Source organism: Otolemur garnettii, unplaced genomic scaffold, assembly GCF_000181295.1.
Source record: "Otolemur garnettii isolate 467f Iridium unplaced genomic scaffold, OtoGar3 scaffold00064, whole genome shotgun sequence".
Classification (NCBI taxonomy): Eukaryota; Metazoa; Chordata; class Mammalia; order Primates; family Galagidae; genus Otolemur; species Otolemur garnettii.
The window spans coordinates 7,855,878-7,877,914 of record NW_003852459.1 but is presented as its reverse complement, the minus strand read 5'-3'; the positions used below and the strand labels follow the sequence as shown (position 1 = coordinate 7,877,914).

General features: G+C 37.2%; 1 protein-coding gene and 1 pseudogene across 1 annotated transcript in view; one reads left to right on the top strand and one right to left on the bottom strand.

The window, feature by feature from the left end:
* The window catches only part of EPC2 (enhancer of polycomb homolog 2), a 131,986-nt gene that overhangs the window by 98,531 nt on the left and 11,418 nt on the right, over positions 1 to 22,037 (bottom strand). The gene's annotated exons all lie outside the window — the stretch shown is intronic.
* On the top strand, positions 7,991 to 13,553 carry LOC105887294 (annotated as a pseudogene).

Below are 22,037 nucleotides of genomic sequence, written 5' to 3'. Positions count from 1 at the left end.
AGTGCTCAGTAAAACTGCCCTTTTGATTCCTGTAATCCCAGGGCAGATGGAGTGCTTAAGCTCAGGAGTTCCAGTCTGAGCGAGACTCTAAAAACAGCTGGGCTTTGTGGTGGGTGCCTGTAGTCACAACTAGTTGAGAGGCAGAAACAAGACAACTGCTACAGCCCAAGAGTCTGAAGTTGCTGTGAGCTATGTGATGCCGTGACACCCTATCAAGGGCAATAAAATGAGACTCTCCCCCCACCCCCCCCAAAAGCTGATCCTTTTGAAAGGAAATGGAAGAATGGAATATGTATCCAACATTCCTGCCATCTGGGGGAGTGCCCAAGGGACTAATTCTGCCTCCCCTAACTTTGAGCAATGACTTGAACAACACATTCTGGGTACCTGGGAACTGTAGAAAATTAAAAAGCTCAGCAGGCTTGTTGCAGCAACAGATACCAAAGGGAAAAAGAGATTTTCTCTAATTGGGAAATTACGCACACATGTACAGAGAAGATACCTCTCCAGACAAGATTTGAGAGGCTTCCAGAATCTCTAGCTGAGCTAATGAGTGAAGGTCTTCCCTCATAGAAAACCAGTTTGTAGAGATTGGGAGAAGTACTTGTTTTTTCAGTGTACAAACCTCCACAAAAAAATTACAAAACACACAAAGAAGCAGGGAAACATGATCCAATAAAGGAAGAAAATAAATCTTCAGAAATTAACCTTAAGGAAACAGCAATGTATGAATTATCTATTAAAGAATTCAAAATAATTGTCTTAAGGAAGACACTACAAGAGAACATCAACAAACAAGTAAATGAAATCAAGAAAACAATACATGTGAAAGATGACAATAAACAAAAAGAAATTATATTTTAAAAGGTCCAACAGGATTTCTAGAACTGAAGAATAAAACAACTGAATTGGAAACTTCATTAGAGAGGTTCAACAGCAGATCTGATCAAGAACAGAGAATTAGCAAATCATTTGGACTTCTGAAATAAATGAGTCAGAGGGACATAATCAGAAAATATAAAAATGGAAGAAAGCATAAGGGACTTACAGAACATAATCAAGTGGATCAACATACACAATATGGGAGTTCAAGAAAGAAATTAGAGGGGTGCCTGTGGTTTAGCAGGCAGGGCACTGGCCCCATATACCACAGGTGGTGCATTCAAATCCAGCCCCGGCCAAACTACAACAGAAAAATAGCCAGGCGTTGTGGTGGGTGCCTATAGTTCCAGCTACTTGGGAGGCTGAGGCCAGAGAATCGCCTAAGCCCCGGAGGTGGAGGTTGCTGTGAGCTGTGACGCTACAGCACAGCACTCTACTGAGGGGGATAAAGTGAGACTCTTGTCTCAAAAAAAAAAAAAGAAGGAAATTAGAGAACAGGATAGAGAGCTTACTTAAAGAAATAATAGCCCAAAACTTCACAAATGTGATAAAGGAAATGGATATTCAAATTCAAGAAGCTCAAAGAACTCCAACTGTGATGAACTCAAAAGATACACACTGAGACTGGCAAAAGTCAAAGACAAAGTGAATCCTGAGAGCAAGAGAAAAACTGACTGGTCACGTACAAGGGCAATCCTATAAGATTATTAATGTATTTCTCAGCATAAACATTACAGGTCAGAAAAGAATGGGATAATTTAGCCAAAGGCCTGAAAGAAAAAGCTGCCAAACAAGAGTAATATATCTCACAAAACGTCCTTCAAAAATAAAAGACAAATAAAGACATTCCCAGCTAAGTAAAAACTGAGCAAGTTTATCACTACCGAACCTGCTTTACAAGTGCTAAAGGGAGTCCTTTAAGTTGAAACGAAAGGATGATGCTTAGACAACAAGAAAGCATATAAAAGTATCAAGCTTAGGTAAAGGTAAATATAGACAAATACAGAATCTCATAATACTGAAATGATGGTGTGCAAATCATTCTTAATTCTGGTATACAATTTAAAAAACAAATCCATTTTTTAAAATAGTAACTATAAAACCAAGTTAATGTTTATAAAATATTACATTGTTTTGACTTTTATGACAAAACATCGGTGAGGGGAAGCAGTATTGTATGACTGAAATTAAGTTATAAGTCTTTGAACTGTTCCATCTGTAAGGTGTTTTATGTGATCTCCATGGTAACTACACAGAAAAATACCTAGAGCAGATAGACAAAAATTTTTTTTAATAAAGTGTCACTCCAAAAAAAAGTAAAAATCAATGAAACAGAAGAAGGCAGAGAAAAAGAAGGAACAAAACAACTACAAGATATACAAAATACAATTAACAAACTGACAATACTAATTCCTCTATCAGTAATTACTATGAATATAAATGGCTTAAATTTCCCAATGGAAGACTTAAAGTAGGTAAACACATTAAAAACAAAACCGAAAACTCCAACTGCATGCTATTTAATATGTTTAAGAGATTTGCTTTAGCCATAAAGGGATGTATATAGGGTAAAATAAAAATGTGGAAAAAGATATTTTATGTAAGCGGTAACCAGAAGAAAGCAGGGATGTCCATATATGATCAGACAAAATAGATTTTTAGTCAAAAACCATCAAAAGAGACAAAGAAAGACAGACAGTGCATGATGAGAAATTAATTCACCAGAAAGCTAAAACAATCACAAATAAACATGCACCAAACAAGCAGAGCATCCAATCACATAAAGCAAACATGGACAGAACTGAAGAAAAGACACAGTCACACAATAATAGTTTAAGAGTGTTAGGGGATTTCAATATCCCATAATCATTAATGATCAACCTGACAGAAGATGAATAGAAATAAGAGGAATTTAACAATATTATACACCAACTAGATTTAACAGACATATACAGAGTACTTCAACCAAAAGAGCAGAATACACATTCACCTCAATTGTACATGGAACATTATAGTGCACATGTTAACCCACCAAAAAGGTCTTAAGGACAATTTAAGATTGAAATGTTAAGAAACATAGAACCTACCAAGAATCATGAAGAGATACCAAATCCGAACAGACTTACATGTTGTAACAAATGAAGAGATTGAATTGGTAATCAAAAACCTCCGCAAAAAGAAGTCTGGGATCAGATGGTTTCACTGGAAAATTCTACTAAACATAAAAAATGAACACCAATCTTTCTAAAATTATTTCAAAAAACTGAAGAGGAAATAACACTTCCAATCTCCTTTTATGAGACCAGCCTTATCTTGATATCAAAACCAAAAATATCATAGGAAAACTACAGACCAATATCCCTAGTGAATAGTGACACAAAAATTCTCTAGAAAATACTAGTAAACCAAATTCAACAACATATTAAAAGGATTACACATCATGACCAAGGAGAATATACTCTTAGAAAGCAAGGTTGGTTGAACATATGAAAACCAATCACTATAATGTATTACATCAGAATGGGGGGTAAAAATCACATGATAATCTCAATTGATGCAGAAAAAGCATTTGATAAAATTCAACTTTTCCCGATAAAAACAGTCAAAAAAGTAGAAATAGAAGAAAATTACCTCAACATAATAAAGGCTATATATGAAAAATCCACAGCTAACATCATATTCAAAAAACCAAAAGTCTTCCCTCTGACATCAGAAACAAGCTCACTCTCAACCACTTCTATTCAATCAAATACTGGAAGTCCTAGAGATACCAATTATCAACAACAAAAAAAATGTATCCACATTTGAAAATTATCTCTGTTCACAGATAACATGAACTTATATGTAGAAACCCTAAAGATTCCACAAAACAACCCTGTTAGAATAAGTGAATTCAGCAAAGTTGCAGGGTATAAAATCATAGAGAAAAATTAGATGTCTTTCTATATACTAAAAGTGAGTAATCTGAAAAAGAAATTAAGAAAGCCCTATTAGAATAGCAACAAAATAATAAAATAGTTAAGAATACTTTAACTGCAAAGGCAAAAAGACTTGCACACTGAAAACTAGAAATCATTGTTGATAGAAAGGTAAACGATGTTCATGGATTGAAAGACTTAATATTGTTAAAATGTCCATACTACTCAAAGCAATCTACAGATTCAATGCATATCTAATGGCATTTTTTGCAGAAGTAGAAAAAAGTTCTAATATTCATATGGCATCTTGAAGGTCTACAAATGACCAAAACAATCTTGAGTAAGAAAGAAAATAAGAGCAGGAGGTCTCCAATTCCTTGATTCAACGCATATTACAAAGTTATGGTAATCAAACAGTATGGTGCTGGCATAAAGCACAGATATACAGGCCAGAGAGCCCAGAGATAAACTATCACATGTATGGTCAAATGATCTTCAATAAGGATGCTAAGGTTATACAATGAAGCAAAGATACTTTCTTCAACAAATGGTGCTGGAAAAATGAATATCCACATGCAAAAGAAAAAAGTTCCCAAGAATTAACTTAAAATGGATTAAAGAGCTGCAGGTTGTGGTGGCCTGTAATTCTAAAATTCCACAAGGCCGAGACAGGTGGACTGCCTGAGCTCAAGGGTCTGTGACCAGCCTAAGTGTGAGACCCCATCTCTCCTAAAAATGTAGTCACTGTAGTCCCAGCTACTGGGGGAGGAGGGAGGGGGCTGAGCCAAGAGGATTGCTCAAGCCCAAGAGTTTGAGGTTGCTATTATGCCACAGCACTCTACTAAGGGTGAGAATGAGACTCTGTCAGGAAAAAAAAAAAGATTATAAAACTTAAAAAACTATAAACTCCCCAGAAGAAAATGTAAGGAGAAAAACTCATGACAATGAATTTGACAATTTCTTGAACAGCAAAAGCACAAATAATAATAGCAAAAATAGAAAAATGAGACTGCACCCTATTTTAAAATGTATACAGAGCAAAGAGAACAATCAACAGAGCCAACAGGCAACCTACAGAATGGGGAAAAAACCTGAAAACCATATATGTGATAAGGAGTTAATATCCAAAATATATAAAGAACTAAAACTCAACCAAAAAAACAAAATAAAACCCGAAAAAACTCAATTTAAAGATGAGCAAAGGATTTGAATAGCCATTTTACTAAAGGAGTTATATAATGGCCAAAAAGCATAGGAAAGATGCTCAACGTCACAACACAGGAAAATGCACAGGAGAATGCAAATCAAAACCACAATGAGATCTTATCTTCTACTATCAAACAAACAGAAAATTACAAATGCTGGCAAGGATGTAGATGGACAAAGTAGCATTCTTGCATACTGTTGGTAGGAATGTAATATGGAATGTAATATGGAAAACAGTACAGAAGTTCCTCCAAAAAACTAAAAAATAGATATGATCCAGCAACCCCACTTCTAGTATACATCCAAAAGAACTGAAAATGGGGTCTTGAAGAGATTATGTGCACATCCATGTTCACTGTAGCATTATTCACCTAGCCAAGATGTAGAAGCAACCCAAATGTCCGTGTGGACTGATGAATGGGTAAAGAAAATGTGGTGTATAAATACAATGGAATATTATTCAGCCTTTTAAAAGAAGAAAATTCTTTCTATAGGATCCTGAGTACAACATGGATGAATCTTAGTCTATTAAGCCAAGTGACACGTGACATTCACAAAAGACAAATCCTGCATCATGCCATTTATGAGGTATCTAAAGTAATCAAACTATAGAAACAGTAGAACTGTGGCCTCCAGGGGCAAGAGGTTAACAGGGAGTTGTTATTCAATGGGTACAGAATTTTAGTTTTGCAAGATAAAAAAGTTCTAGAGATCTGTTGCAAAACAATGTACAAACAGGCCAGGCACAGTGGCTCATGCCTGGTAATTCTAGCACACTGGCAGGCCAAGGCTGAAGGACTGCTTGAGCTCCAGAGCTTGAGACCAGCCTGAGCAAGAGTGAGATGCATCTCTACCAAAAGTAGAAAAAGCAGCCAGATGTGGCAGACACCTATTGTCCCAGCTACTCCGCAGGCTGAGGCAAGAAAGTTGAAACCACACATACTCAATCATCTCAGTTAACATGAATGGACTTAATTCACCTACTAAAACAAAAAAATTTCCAATTTGGCTTATAACCCAAGCCTCAACTATTTTTTGTGTATGAGACACAGAACTCCCAAAGTGAAAATAATGCAACTAAAAATGTAAGGGGAAAAAAGCAGAGTAAGTTCATTAGTATGAGCTTATTCAAACTGGTTCAGAAAGGCAAAAATGATGGCCAAAGGTTACCAAGTAAGCAGAGACAAAAATATAGCAAATCCTAATACCAGACAAGTAGAATTCAAGCCAAAAATGACTAAACAAAACCATTAAAAGGAGCACATTTTAATCCTAAAAGCAACTCACAACAAAAGATTTGGCATTTATGATTATATATACATCAAGTAACAAACACAACAATCAGTTTATGAAGAAGGTGCTACAGGATGTTTTATCAAAAGTTAAAAACACACTAATAATGGAAAACTTTAATATACACGCAGTATAAAAATAAAACAAATCCAGTGGACAAAAACATCAAGGACTCCAGCAACTTAATAAACAAAGTATATCTTACAGCTATATACAGTGTGGCCATAAAGTTCATGTGCAATTTAAAACAATACACTAACTTTATGGCCACCCTGTATATGATCAAACATTACACCCAATGTTCCTCCTTCCCAAGTACCCATGGAACAACCATAAAAACTATTCATGTACTATTAATTAGAAAGAAAGGGTATTGGAAATGGAGAAGAAATTAGTGAAATTTTCTAAGCACGCAATAAAGTAAAATTCAACAGAGATAAAAGACTCATAAAAAACACTCAATACAAAAGGCAGAAAACAATATACAGAAGGAACAACTAGTGGAATAACAGTCAAACCTAATCGTATCAAAAATTTTATGTACTTGGTCAAACCACCACAATTTAGAAGCTGAGATTATCAAATTGGTTTTAAAGACGCAATTTTAAGATGTCTACATCTTTAAATATAAAGGTATACAGACAAACAGGTTAAAAGTTAAAAAACAAATAAACAAACCAAAATGATGATATACCACGATAACACTAGTCCAAGGAGAGTTAAGAGTGATAACATTTTACCTCAAACATGGACTTCAGTGATATCACCAGGGATGCAGCTGATTTCATATTGATTTAAAGAGCCAATTAAGAGGATATAATAGCCCTTTTTATATACCCATTTATATACCTAATAACAGTTTCAAAATATGTAAAGCAAAAATTAATGTAATTTCAAGGACGAATAGAAAAATCTACAATTAGTCAGAAATCTTAATATGCTGTCAACAATAGAATGAGCAGACATAAAGTCTATTATTACAGATTTTAACAACTCTACCAACTAATTTAACTTTTATAAAATGTTCCACTCATCAAAAGCAATATACATTTTTTCAAGTACAGACAAGCATTTAGCAAGACAGAATATTTTCTGAACCACATTACAAATTTAAATTAAAGGATTTACAAGAATTCATGTTACAAAGTATGTTCTCAGACACAATAGAATTAAACTAAAAATGATAGCAGATTTCTATGGAACCACTAAGTATTTGGAAACCAAATAACACACATTTTTTTTTTTTTTTTTTTTTTAGACAGAGCCTCAAACTTTCCCCCGGGTAGAGTTTCATGGTGTCACAGCTCACAGCAACCTCAAACTCCTGGGCTTAAGCAATTCTCTTGCCTCAGCCTCCCAAATAGCTTGGACTACAGGTACCTGCCACAATGCCTAGCTATTTCTTTTGGTTGCAGCTGTCATTGTTGTTTTAGCTGGCCCAGGGCCGGTACTGAACCTGCCAGCCTCAGTGTATGTGGCCAACACCCTACCCACCAAGCTACGGGTGGTGCCCAAATAACACACTTTTAAACAACCCATGGATTAAAAAAAAAAATCAAAAGGAAAATTACTGTATTTTACCATGTATAATGTATACATTTTTGCCCAAATTTTTGAGAGAAAAAGGATGTGCATTATATAGGTAGTAGCGGTTGGGAGCAGGAGAGTCCAGGGAGTCTCCAAGGGCTGCCATGTCCCCCACCTCTGGGCCTGTAGGTGCAAGGGGTTCCAGTCTGGGATACTATGGGAGTGGATCTGAGCAGTATCCCCTGAGCAGGGCAATCAGGGAAGGGGGCAGTGGTGAGGGTGGTGAGGCTGCCAAGGTGGGCTCTGGCTGTGTAGGGTGAGGACCCAGGCATCTGGAGAAGATAGGTAAACTGCGCCAGGCAGCCTCAGAAGTTCCATTTGGCCAACCAGGGAGGAAAGGAATCCTGAGAGAAAGGGAAAGGGCAGCCTTCACAGAAGAAGCAGCTGTGGGAGGGGAGTGCAATCTGCATGTTTACCAGGCGAGAGTTAGCCCTCCCCAGATTTGTCTCTTTTCTTGAAGGGCACTTTCCTGAATGTTTGGGCAAAAAACATGGGTGCACTTTATACACTGGAGCACATTTTACACAGCAAAATACAGTAGAAAGTACTGTGGATTTAATGAAAACACAGCAGGTTGTAAGATGCCAATAAAGCCACTTTGGATAAAACTTACAGAATCAAACACCTATATTAAAATGAAAGATTTGAATAAGGATCTGTCTTTAAAAAACTAGAAAAAGGAGCAAATTAGAGCCAGAGTTAAGTTGCAGAAATGAAATAAGAACAAAGCGGAAATCAATAAAATAGAAAACAAAATCAATAGCGGAAAAGAAAAAAAAAAAAATCAATGAAACCAAAAGCTAATTCTTTAATGAAATCCATAAAACTGATAAACCTCTGACCATGTTGATCAGAGGGAAAAACTGAGAAGACACAAATTACCAATATTAGGAACAAGGGAGGTAACATCACCCCAGAGAGTATTATGAGAATCTAAATAAACCTGACAGGTAGTTGAAAAGGACATATTCCTTAAAAGAAACAAACTACCAAAGCTCACTCAGCAAGATACAGATAACCTACCTAGACTTATACTTATTAAAGAAAATGAACTGTACTTTAAAATCTCACACAAAGAACACTCCAAAGATATTTAATCAATATCAACTTTACACAAACTTTTCCAAAATACTAAAGAGGAAGGAATAATTTCCTACTCATTTGATGAGGCCAATATTACTATGATTCTAAAACCAGAAAAAGACACTAGAAGAAAAGAAAAGTACAAATATATTCCTTGAGTACAGATGCAATCACGCTAAACAAAAATTTAGCAAAAAGAATTTAACAATATATTAACAGGATAATACATGACCAAATGAGGTCTATCCCAGTAACGCGGAATTGGCTTACATTCATACAGTTCCTGTGGGTCGTGACCCACAGGTTGACAACCGCTGTTTTAAATCAATGGAACTCATCTCATCATATTAACACATTTCTTTAAAAGAAAAACTGTATGTCCACTTCTCCAGATAACAGAAAAAAGCATTTGATGAACACTAACACCCATTCCAAAAATTCTCAGAAACCAGAAATAAAGAGAATTTCTTCAATCAGATAAAGGGTATCTACAAGAACCAACAACAACATCACACTCAAGTGAAACACTAAATACATTTTCTGCTAAAATTAGGAACAAGGAGTAGCCACTCTGAACATTTCTGTTCAATATTGTCCTGGAGATTCTAGTCAATGTAATCATCAGACAGACAGAAGGAAAGGAAGGGAGGGGGGCAGGCAAAAAGACAGAAACATTCAGACTGAAAGAGGAAGAAGTGAAACCGCCTTTAACTCAAACTACATGATCCTCTACATAGAAAGTCTGATGGAATACACACACACATACAGTACTAGCATAAGTGAGTTTAGCAATATTGCTAAAATTTTGGGATAGGTTACAAAAATCAATATACAAAAAGATAAATTGTACTACTATGTACTAATTACAAACAGGGCACTGAAGTGATAAAAACAGAATAGAGATAAATCTCTGAAAAGATGCCATTTCCATCTCCAGTGGTCTGAAATACAACAGTGTACTAGTTCCTCTTTATATGTGCTCATACAATATGCCACATATCCAATTCAGAACTGTGTGATTTGGTTCCTCTAAGCCCAGGAGCTGGAGGTTGCTGTGAACTGTGATGCCACAGCACTCTACCGAGGGTGATGAAGCAAGACTCTGTCTCTAAAAAAAAAAGTTCTGACCAGAAAAGTCTTCGTTCATCTAGGCAAGAGGAAAGTCAAGCTTGTCAATTCTATCAACAGAATTTTAAATATGTGACCAACTATCCTAGTACTAACACACCAGAACCTTCCTTTTCATTTCACACATATATTTCCTTTCTTTCTCTCGCTCTCTCTCTTTTTTTTTTTTTTTGAGACAGAGTCTCACTGTTGCCCTGGGTAGAGTCCAATGGCAACATAGCTCACAGCAACCTCAAACTCTTGGGCTAAAGTAATCCTCTTGCCTCAGCCTCCCAAGTACCTGGGACTACAGGTATGGGACAATACACCCACTAGATTTTTTTCTATTTTAGTAGAGACTGGGTGTCAGGGTCTCAGGCTGGTCTGAACTCTGGTTCAAGCACCTGCCTTGGCCTCCCAGAGTGCTAGAATTACAATAAGCCACCGCACCAAACCTAGCACATATATTTTCAATTATATCAATACTGAATAAGACATATTATTTCCTATGTGAAAATCTGTAGCAGATTTAACTTGATAACCAACCATACTTTCAGTCTTTCATTTACATAGCCGGCACTCAAAGAGAGTTCTGACTTTCTAAGAGCATTATTCAGTTCCTACTCAAAAAGTCCAGATACTCAGCATTTTAGAATGAAAGTCTAACAGTGGCTCTCAAACTTTAGTGTGCTTCAGAATCACTTGTAGGTCTTATTGCAACACAATGCTGAGCCCACCACCAGAATTCAGCACAGCTGGGATAGAACCAGGCAAACTGCATTACTAACAAGTTTTCCAAGTGATCATGCTATGGGTTTAGGACTACTCTTTGAGATCCATTAGTTTAAGAATCACCAGTTTAAGGCAGAGCTACTCAGTCTGTGGTCCTTTGGAAGTACAAAGATTTAGAATTAGAGTAAGCAGTTAGAAAGTCTTAAAGCAATTTGACAGGAGTACTTTTATTTGGTGAAACTACTGATTAAAACTTGTAGACCTAAGGCCAGGCATGGTGACTCAAACCTGTAATCCCAGCACTCTGAGAGGCCAAGGTGGGTGGACTGCCTGAGCTCACAAGTTCTGGACCAGCCTGAGCCAGAGTAAGACCTCATCTCTAAAAATAGCTGGGCCTTGTGGAGGTTGCCTGTAGTCCCAGCTACTTGGGAGGCTGAGGCAAGAGAATCACTTGAGCCCAAGAGTTTGAGATTGTTGTAAGCTATGGTGCCACGGCACTCTACTGAGGGCAACAAAAGTTTAAGACTCTGTCTCAAAAAAAAAAAAAAAATTGTGGGCCTTTTGGTTTATTTTAAAGACAAATCTTGCTTGGTTTTGCTCAGACTGGTCTTGAATTCCTGGCATCAAGCACCAGTCTCTCAAAGTGCTAGGATTACAGCAGATGTGAGCCACTGTGCCCTGCCCTGAACTTGTATTTTCTACATCTTTATGTGATGTATTTCCATTGTACTTGACAAAAGTATCAGAATGCAGTGAATTAAAAGTAAAAAAAAAAAAACCTGGTCTTTCAATGGATAGTTTGAGGGACACTGGAATTAAGAACATGCTATCTATCCATTTCTCTTATATTCTAAATACTGCTTTGTAAGTACATTACATATATTTCATTAACTTTATCTCTCAAACAGATTTATCAGATTTTGCTAAAAAAAATCAATAAACACTCATGTTATTAAGGTTTGTTTCCTCTGTAAAACTGTAAAGACATTTATCACTTAAACAGGTAAGTCTCCATTTGCAATAAATTCCTTTTAGAATTTAATAATAAGGTAAAGATTTGTCTCACCTGAGAAATAGCTATATTAAACTTTAAATGAGTAGAAACTGAACTACTCATAGTTTCTCTGTCTTAACTGCTTGTGAGGGGTATGAATGTGTGGGGAGCTTTAATAGAACTGAGTTAACTGCTATCTTAAATGGAAATGTAAGAGTGAAAGCAACCTTACAATACAGAAATATTCTTTCCAGCTCAGCGCCTGTGGCTCAAGTGGCTAAGGTGCCAGCCACATACACCAAAGGTGGTGGGTTCAAATCCAGCCCGGCCTGCCCAACAACAATGACAACTGCAACCAAAAAATAGGTGGGTGTTTTGGCGGGCGCCTGTGGTCCCAGCTACCTGGGAGGCTGAGGTAGGAGACTCGCTTGAGTCCAGGAGTTAGGAGGTTGTGTGAGCTGTGATGCAACGGCACTCTACCCTGGGGGACAACTGGAGGCTCTGCCTAAAAAGAAAAAAAAAGAAAAAAGAAAAAAAAAGAAATATTCTTTCCATCATAAAGTTTATAATTCTACATGTGACTTACAAATCAACTTTTGGAAAACTCAATTATAAAGCAATAATTGTTTACTCTTTTGTTCTCATGTCTAATTGCTGGGTTTTTGAAATCTATTTTTAAATCAAGAATTTCCTAATGCTCATTAACACTATGATCTTCAACACCAACAGTAATTCAGAAAGGAGACACTGGGGATCGCAGGTTCGCGCACGGGTGAAAGCGCGGGGAAGGCGACTCCGCTGTGGTCTAGCTTGGGGCCGCCCGGGCAGAGCAGCAGGTCCGTGGGCCCTAAGTCGGAAACTACGTGCTGCGCCTCAGGACAGAATTCCAGGTTGGGGCGGGGCGGGGCCCTGAGGCCGTGAAGGCGTCTCTGTCCGGCAGCTGGCCCGGCAGAGCTCTCCTGGGAGTACAAGCTGGTGATGCTGGGCGCAGTTCATCAGCCACCGCTTCCCGGAAGACCACGACCTGACCATCAAAGATGCTTATAAGATCCGGATCCGTTCTGGGGTCCTCAAACTTTTTAAACAAGAGGCCAGTTCACTGTCCCTCAGACCGTTGGAGGGCCGGACTGCGGACCCCGGGACGAGTCAGCTGCTAAGCAGGACAGGCAGCGGCGGCAAAAACACTGGCGGGCGGATAAATATCCTTAGGCGGGCTGCATGTGGCCCCCGGGCTGTAGTCTGAGGACGCCTGGACTATAGATGATGAACCTGCCAATTTGGACATTTGGATACAGCTGGACAGGCAGAGTTTACAGCAATGCGGGACCAGTATATGAGGGCAGGAGAAGGGTTTATCATCTGTTATTCTATCAGGGATCGTCGAAGTTTCCATGAAGTTCGTGAATTTAAACAGCTTATTTATGGAGTTCGATGTACGGATGACACACCTGTGGTTCTTGTGGAAAACAAGCCTGACCTAAAAGAGCTAAGACAGGTCACCAAGGAAGAAGGACTGGCTTTGGCCCGAGAATTCAGCTGTCCCTTTTGAGACATGTGCTGCATGCCGCTACTACATTGATGTTTTCCACGCACTTGTTAGGGAGATACGGAGGAAAGAAAAGGAGGCAGTATTGGCCATAGAGAAAAAAATCTAAGCCCAAGAACAGTGTGTGGAAGAGACTAAAATCACCATTCTGGAAGAAGAAAGATTCAGTAACTTGAAGGGAAGATGTGAAGTGTTTATCTGCCAACTGCAGCGCTTAATCAGAGCAGTTCTACACCTGCCGTAGTGAGCACGTACTTGCTCTTTCTCCTGTTATGACCCTTATTGCAAAAGTAACTGATAAGAGGGACAAGCCTACTAGGAGTTTTTAAATGATGTGGTATTTAAAGTATTGTTTCAGTTAATTCTGATTTATTAACCTGGTTGAGCAATGTGGTCTTTTAAATTGTCACATTAGAACTTGATCTACCAATATTTTGGGTTCAGTTGCTGATATTAATGAATGTAAATTGTTTATACCAGGAAAAAAAAAAGGTGACACTACCAACATCAATACAGCTTACTCTTGAATATGTACTCAAGAATGAAAATTAGAGAAAATTCAAAACAGCAGGCAAATAAATTGATATTTGGCTTTAAAAAGCATTATTTATTATTCAGTTAATTTACCTATTGATTTATAAAGTCATTTCTAAAATTATTGTGCATGCCTTGAATACTAAGAGTGGACAGATAACCCATGCAGATAAAATCCCAAGACACCTATATATGGAAATAACCAAGAATTATATCACTGGCTCTGAAAAAGACAGTTTAGGAACATTCAAAAAGTTATAGCTGACTCATTCATCACAGAAAGAACACAAAAAGAAAATGAGAATCTCTTAACCACAAGAAATTATTTATGTCAAGCTAGAGAATGCTACATTTCAAAAATGCCTGAGAAGCCACTCTGCTCCTGAACTACCAAATGGGAAATGAGCAAAGCCAGAACACTTTACTATCATAAGAAAATCATTATGAAGCAGTTATCAAGGGGGAGCAGAATACTCTGCATTTATCAATATTATCTGTTAAGATTTTTAAAAAACATCCCACACCTCCTAATTCCCATTTCAAAATTTTACAGAAATGTGTCAAAGCCCTCAGGTATGGTACAGAAGAAAAAACACTGAGTTCTACCGCTGTCAACCAGAGTTTCTCAAATTCTAACACACATTTGACCCAGCTAGAGATCTTTTTAAAAATGCACATTTTGATTCCACAGTTCTGGGATGGGACCTGAGGTTCAAAATTTTAACAAGCTCCCAGGTAATGCCAAACCTGCAGAACAAATTTTGAGCAGCAAGGTTACTCAAAGTTTTAATTTAATATTTTAGATTCAGAGTACGCATTTAGAAAGTTTTAAAGCAATCTGACAAGAGTACTTTCGCTTGGTGAAACTAATGATTAAAAATTATAGGCCTGAGGCTGGGTGCAGTGGCTCACACCTATAATCCTAGCACTCTGGGAGGCCATTTCTTCTCAAAAAAGTATCTTTACGGTAGAACTATTCTGGAATACAGTTTTGACAATTTTTAAAACTTAGTTCAGTCTAAGTTTCAATTTTACCTCAACAAATTTATTTTTAAAAGATATCTTTTAAATACAAAATTCTGGCTAAAATAAATGCCATTGTATTAACATATAACGTAAGTTCAAATTCTTTGAAAAGTCCATGCAGTACACAACAAGGTGCCTATACTAAGAGTAAGAGCCTCCTTTTTGGAGGATTGAAGGTGGTTGGTGATTCAGAGTCTTCTGGGCCCCTTCTCAGTTACATGTAACCATTGAAAACATACTGTAGAGTGAACAAGAAAGCTAGAGGTGATCTGGGTGACAGAATGCCACTTACCAAAACAAACAAACAAAAAAAACGAAACTTAATCTGTACAATAAAACTAGAATTTTGCTAGCTATATCAATGAACATTTTTTGGCAAAATACAAAATAGCAGTGAATACCTTTTGAGGTGTCCATCCCATGTTAACAACTCTCTAAACTACCATTCTTTCCCACAGGAGGGTGCTGCCATCAACCAAGCTGATAAATCACCTCCCCCTACTTGCAACCACAGTTAACTGCAGCAGGCTAGATATACAACCTGAAGTAGGCCAGTTGTACCCCATCTCCTGGAAATTTAGAAATGAGACTAAATCACTACTTTCAGCCATCGCTAGCTGCTTAAAAGATAAAATAAAAAGCTTGTAGCCACCTTTGGCCAGAAAGAGCCAAAGCTCTGTAAGTCCGTTTGCAGGAAAGCAGACATTTTTAAAAAGAGCAGAACCTCATTATCAAATGGGGTTCATTCCAAGAAAGCTAGGATGGTTCAATATTATAATATTCATCAATAATGAACACACCAAAGGGGAAAATCACATGATATTCTCCAAGATGCCAAAAAGTATTTGAGAATATTTAACATTCATTCATGATAGATGTATTGGAGACTTTTAAAATACATTTATGTATTTTTATGCATTACATATATGCCAATACACATATTATAAATACATATATTACATGTTTTCTCTATAAATCAGCACAAAATAATCTTCATCTTTTTTTCTTTTTCTTTTTTTTTTTTTTGAGACAGAGTCTCACTCTGTTACCTTGGGTAGAGTGCGGTAGCATTACCACTCAAAGCAACCTCAAACTCTTGGGCTCAAGTTTGCCACAGCCTCCCCAGTAGCTGGGACTTGGAGAAACACTGGTAGCATTCTCATTAAGTCAGAAGCAAAACAAAGATGCCCATCACTTCCAATACTATTGAACATGGAGTTGGAAGTACTGCATTTGCCAACAGAATTTAAATAGGGAAAGGCAGTTAGAGGCATACTATTTGGAAAAGCAAATGCAAACTACCTTTCTTAGCAGGTAACAGAGTACCTAACTCAATAAGGTGAGAGAATTGATGCAGAAATTAGTACAATTACATAATTTAGTGAAATTGCAGGATATAAAACTAACATACAGAAACCAATAGCTTTCTCAAATATAAGCAACATGAAGTTATAAAGTATAAGGGGAGAGAAGATATCATTTACAATGAAACAGGTAAAAGTACTGAAGGTAAAAGTGTAACAGGCCTAGGTTCCTTATATTGACCAGTTTGTTACAATTCCTGGGGTGATCTATTATAATAGGTAAATGTACCTGCTCCAATTTACATACAAATTCAGCTTAAGAACAAACATACAGAACCTATCTCATATATAACCTGGGGACTGTCAATAATGATTAAAGCAGTAAAATTTTTTGCACAATGAAACAAAATAGGCCCAAATGCCTAAGAAAATCAAATTGCAGGCTCGGCGCCTGTGGCTCAAGTGGCTAAGGCACCAGCCACATACACCTAAGGTGGCAGGTTCAAATCCAGCCCGTGCCCGCCAAATAACAATGACAGCTGCAACCCAAAAAAAAAAGAAATAGCCAGGCATTGTGGCGGGCGCCTGTGGTCCCAGCTACTTGGGAGGCTGAGGCAGGAGATTCGCTTGAGCCCAGGAGTTGGAGGTTGCTGTGAGCTGTGATGCCATAGCACTCTACCCAAGGGGATAGCTTGAGGTTCTGTCTCAAAAAAAAAAAAGAAAATCAAATTGCAATGAACATGACACGTCAAACCAGGGAGAAAAGATGACTTTTATTTCCAAAATGAAGTTTGGCCAACTGATATACGTTTCTACAAAGCACTATATACTAGAACAAACCATAAAAGTTCTAGGAAAAAAAATAATCTGAGAAAGGAGAAAAATCTCAACTTTAATTAAAAAAACTATAAGCATTTTTGTAAGGACTGAAAAGTCGCACTACATATCACTATACAGCCAATATGGAATTGACTGGTTTATACCAAGTACGTAGGCTTGGCACCTATAGCTCAATGATTATAGAGTGCCAGCACTGGGGCTGGCAGGTTCGAAACGGCCCAGGCCTGCTAAGTATGAATACCAGACCTCCATCCTAGCTATAGCAGTAACAAATTACAGTCAATGCCCAAGCCATAGGAATTTAATGACCATATTTATGCTTTAGATTTCCTTTTTTGGGAGAACAACTATTCCTTCCTCTTAAGCTTGCTTCAGACCAATCACCCAAATGTAAGCTGTCATTCTCTGACAACCCATGTTCCAAGCCCCATGAATTAGGACTAATCCAAAAATTGACAAGATAGAAGACTCAAACTAAGCCAAGGAGATTCTGTCCTCAAATTTTTCAATCTGAAGGGAATAGGTGAAAAAATTGACTCTTTCTCCGTCACACATATATGAGTACATATATGGATTGTATACTCACATATAAATACAAAAAAGGGGGGGGGGCATGGAAGACTACACAGTCACTCAATCGTCAACAATGGATAGCCCAGAGTGGTAGAACTGGAAGAGATCTATGCTTTCTTCTTCATACTTTCCTGCATATTAGGAAATTTTTTACAAATGAACATATATGACACTATTGTAATGGAAGGGTGGTTATTTCCAAAAACAGAATAAAATAAGCTAGAAGTTTTTTATTTTTTAATTAAATCATAGTTGTGCACATTAATACTATCATGGAGTACAGTGTGTTGTTTCCATATACAATTTTCCTAATTGGCCAACACAGCCTTCATGTCATTCTCATAGTCATTGTGTTAAGACATTTATATTCCACATTTAGAGAGATTCACAAGCACCCCTATAGGATAGATCACAGGCGTGATCCCAACATTACCCCTCCCTTCACCCATCCTCCCCCTCCCCTCCATCTCCCCTTTCCCCGTATTCTTGGGCTTAACCTGGGTTATAGCTTTCCTGGGATAGCTAACTATAAGTTTCATAGTAGGGTTGAGTACATTGGATACTTTAAGCTAGAAGTTTTAAGGTTTCATTTTTCACACTTACAGAGAAATTAACCATCTCAAGATAGGCTCAGATGGCTGGGTACATTTTCAGTGATAATTCTGTACTGCTTTACCATCCTAGAGAACAAATAACTTCATGAATTATGTCCTAACAGTAAATGAAGAGAACAAGAAGTCAGGTAACTTTTAGTATGCCACTATTTCCAAACACAATTTTACTATAATATGGGCAAACAGCATCTAGATTTATTTACTTCAGCACTTAAAAAGTATAATATTTCTTATATTCAATATATTTGTATTCTTCAATTATGTGTTTCCAGGTAAAAACAAAGAATATGTAAAATTCTACATTTCACAACAGTGAAAACTCAGTCTAAAGCTTTGACACCTACTCCTTATATTTCTCACAAAATTTAGGACTGATTTATATGCAATGAAAATTAACAATAAAATAAAGCAATGTGTGTTAGCAACTAAAATGTGATTCTTAACCTCCTCTAGATTATTTACTCCACTGGAAATAAGTCCTCGTGGTCATTTACTGTAGGTCTGATGATTCTCTGGAAAGGAACAGGAAAACATGCAACTATGGTTACCAAAAAAAAAAAAAAAAACAAAAAACACCTAAAACCTGGAGGTTTACCTTCCTACTATCAGAGATCTCGGTTAAGAAACTGTGACATAAAATGAAGACTTAAATAAAATCTCTTAATCCACAAGGTATCCACATTATTTCCCCGTCATAAGTTTGCTAAAAACATAAGCTAGAAATCACACTTCCAGTACACTTGTAACTCACTTTATCTCTAGTCTTACCATTATCACCACCACCACCCATGTGCTGCCTCCACAATCCATCCAACAGTAGTAATCTATTACAAATGCAAACTTTAGGAAGTACTGGGCAAAACTCCAGATCCTCATCATCATGAGTAAATCTTGTATTTAACAAATGAAGGGCAAAAAGTTATATATACATATAGTTTAAGATCACTCCGTATCATTGTATAAGCAGCGAATAATATATATTAATATAGCCCACATTGCTGAATTAATTAGAGCACTATTTCTCAACCTGTGGGTTGAACCACTAGTGAATCATGAACTGTATGTAGTACATGACCAAAATTATTTTAACAAAATAGAACTGAAAAGGGAAAAATACATACACACAGATAATCTTCATTACTTATACTTACAAACTCCCACATTCGTAAATTTACCTAGCTGCTAAATTCATTTGTGACACCAAAAATAACAGTACTTTCTCAGTTATTTGTAGATATGTGCAGGATAATACAATATTTGAGTCACTTGCTTGACATACATTCCCAGCGGAGGTCAAACAAGGTGACATTCTGACTTCTTGTTTCAACTCTCATACTATAAATAAGTGTCCTTTTCATGTTTTATTTAGTGCCATGTTTTTCACGTTTTTGTGCTTTTTGTGGGTAATTTCACTGTTGAAAGGGACCCCCAAGTATAGTGCAGAAGTGCGGTCTATCATTCCTTTTTATTTATTTTTTTTGAGACAGAGTCTCACCTTGTTGCCCTCAGTGACATGGCATCACAACTCACAGCAACCTCAAACTCCTGGGCTTAAGTGATCTTCAACTCAGCCTCCCAAATAGTTGGGACTATAGGCACCTGCCACAACAACTGGCTCTTTTTTTAGAGATGGGGGTCTCACTCTGGCTCTGGCTGGACTCAAACTCATGAGCTCAGGCAATCCACCTCCCTCTGCCTCCCAGTGTGCCGGGCATGAACTACCACACTTGGCCTTCAGTCTAGTATTCTTAACACAAGAAAACTGTGATGTGCCTTATGGAGAAAATACATGTGTTACGTTAGCATCATTCAAAAGTGAATTACAGTGCTGTTGGCTGTGAGTTTGATATAAATATATCAACAATATATATTTACTAAGATATTATTTTGAAATAGAAACACACATGAAACAAAGAAATACACTGATCAGTTGATGAAACCATTGTGACCAGAGGCTCTCAGGAACCTTAATATTTCCCCAGGAGCCATGGTGCAGTATTCAATAATCTGTACTCATGGCAACTTAACAGAATATAACTCCCTCCAATCATGAAAATCTACTGTATTATTAGTATGTGTATACGTGTGTGTCTCTCCAAGTGCACTTATTTCAGTTACGCATTACACACACAACGAGTCACTGTCAAAAAGGTATGCAAGCCAATGAATTAGATCATGAGGAAAGAAACTGAAAGAAGTAAAATGCTACGGCAGAAGACACAGATCACTGGCACACATGCTTATCTATCCCTTTCTTCTACCTAGACAAATCAATCCCACTGAATCCAGAATCACCTGTAAATTGAGATTTGGTTGGTAGATGTAGGATAATTTCTCCAAGTGTATTTTATAAAAGCATCCCAGATATTCCAATATGTGTGCCCAGGATAGGAACCACTATTCTACCTCTTATACTGATAGTTCTCAAAGTTGGGTCCTTAGACAAGCAATGGCTACACCACTCGGGAACTTTTTTAAAATGCAAATTCCCAGGCCCCAACTAGACCTACTGAATCAGACACAGTGATGGGGATGAGACACAGTGATCTATGTTTTAACAAGTCCTGTAAGTGATTCTTGTGCATGCTATAGTTTAAGAATCACTGACCTAAATCTTTTGGTATTTCTTTTGGGGTTATTTTGAAAGCTTTGATGAATTCTGCTAAGGTGGCTGAGCAGAATAAAGGTGAAGGACAACTCCTAAGGCACTGGAAATCTTCTTCTAAGCACCTTCTTTATGGAAAGTAACTCCTCCTTGAAGGTGCATAAATCAAGCAGCACTGTTTCTTTAGGTCCCCATAACAGTTTCCTCAGAACTCATTTAATAGGCACTATTTTACTTATTATTTTCTGACTTACAGATTTATTTTTTATTGTTTCAGGTTAATTTGAAGGTATAAAGATTAGATTACAAGGTTTGCATTTGTTATGTAGAATTCTCTTATAATTATGTCCCACCCCACAAGATGAATAGGCACTATTTTTAATTCAATTTTGCCAGTTCTAAAAGGTAAATCTACACCAGACCACAAAAAATTAGTTCAATCCTCTAACAACTCCACTGGGTATCCCACACTTCCCTATACAAAAGTAATAATATGCACCTAAAAAATTTACAGCATTCTGGCATATAGAAATCATTTCAAAATTAACTTGTCAAAATTAATTCAATAGGGCTGGTTGCAATGGCTCCTAGTATTACATGATTTTATATATTTTCACTTTGAGACATGAAACCTCACGTGGAGTTATCTGTGTACACCTCTTTTTTCTCTTACTGGACCCCAAAGCTGTTTACAAGCAGGTATCACTTCTTATTCCTTTCTGTGTTTGAAAGCACATAGCAGGCCAGGTGCAGTGGCTCAAGCCTATAATCCTAAACAATCTGGGAAGCCGAGAAATCATAGATCTTTTCACATATTATAGTGGATGTACTTGTCCAAATACTACTTACATTTATCACTATTTCAAATTTAAGATAACTAGATCCAACTGTAGATCTTATTCTTAACATGTTAAGATGTTAAAACCTGTTTTAATATTTTGATAACTGTATTTCAACATAATTGGTGTATCTGATTTTGTTTTAGGCATTTAAGCCATCATTCTGAGGAGTTTCACCAGACTGCCAAGAATCCATTGCACAAGAAAAGGTTAAGTCCTAGATAATGATTCTCAAAACAGGTGCAACAGCCTTCATTTGGAAATTGAAGAAAGAAATACTTTGGGGTTATCCCAACTGGAATGTTCCAGAAATTAACAGGCAGAAGACAGAGATAGTAGTAAGTTTCTTGTTTG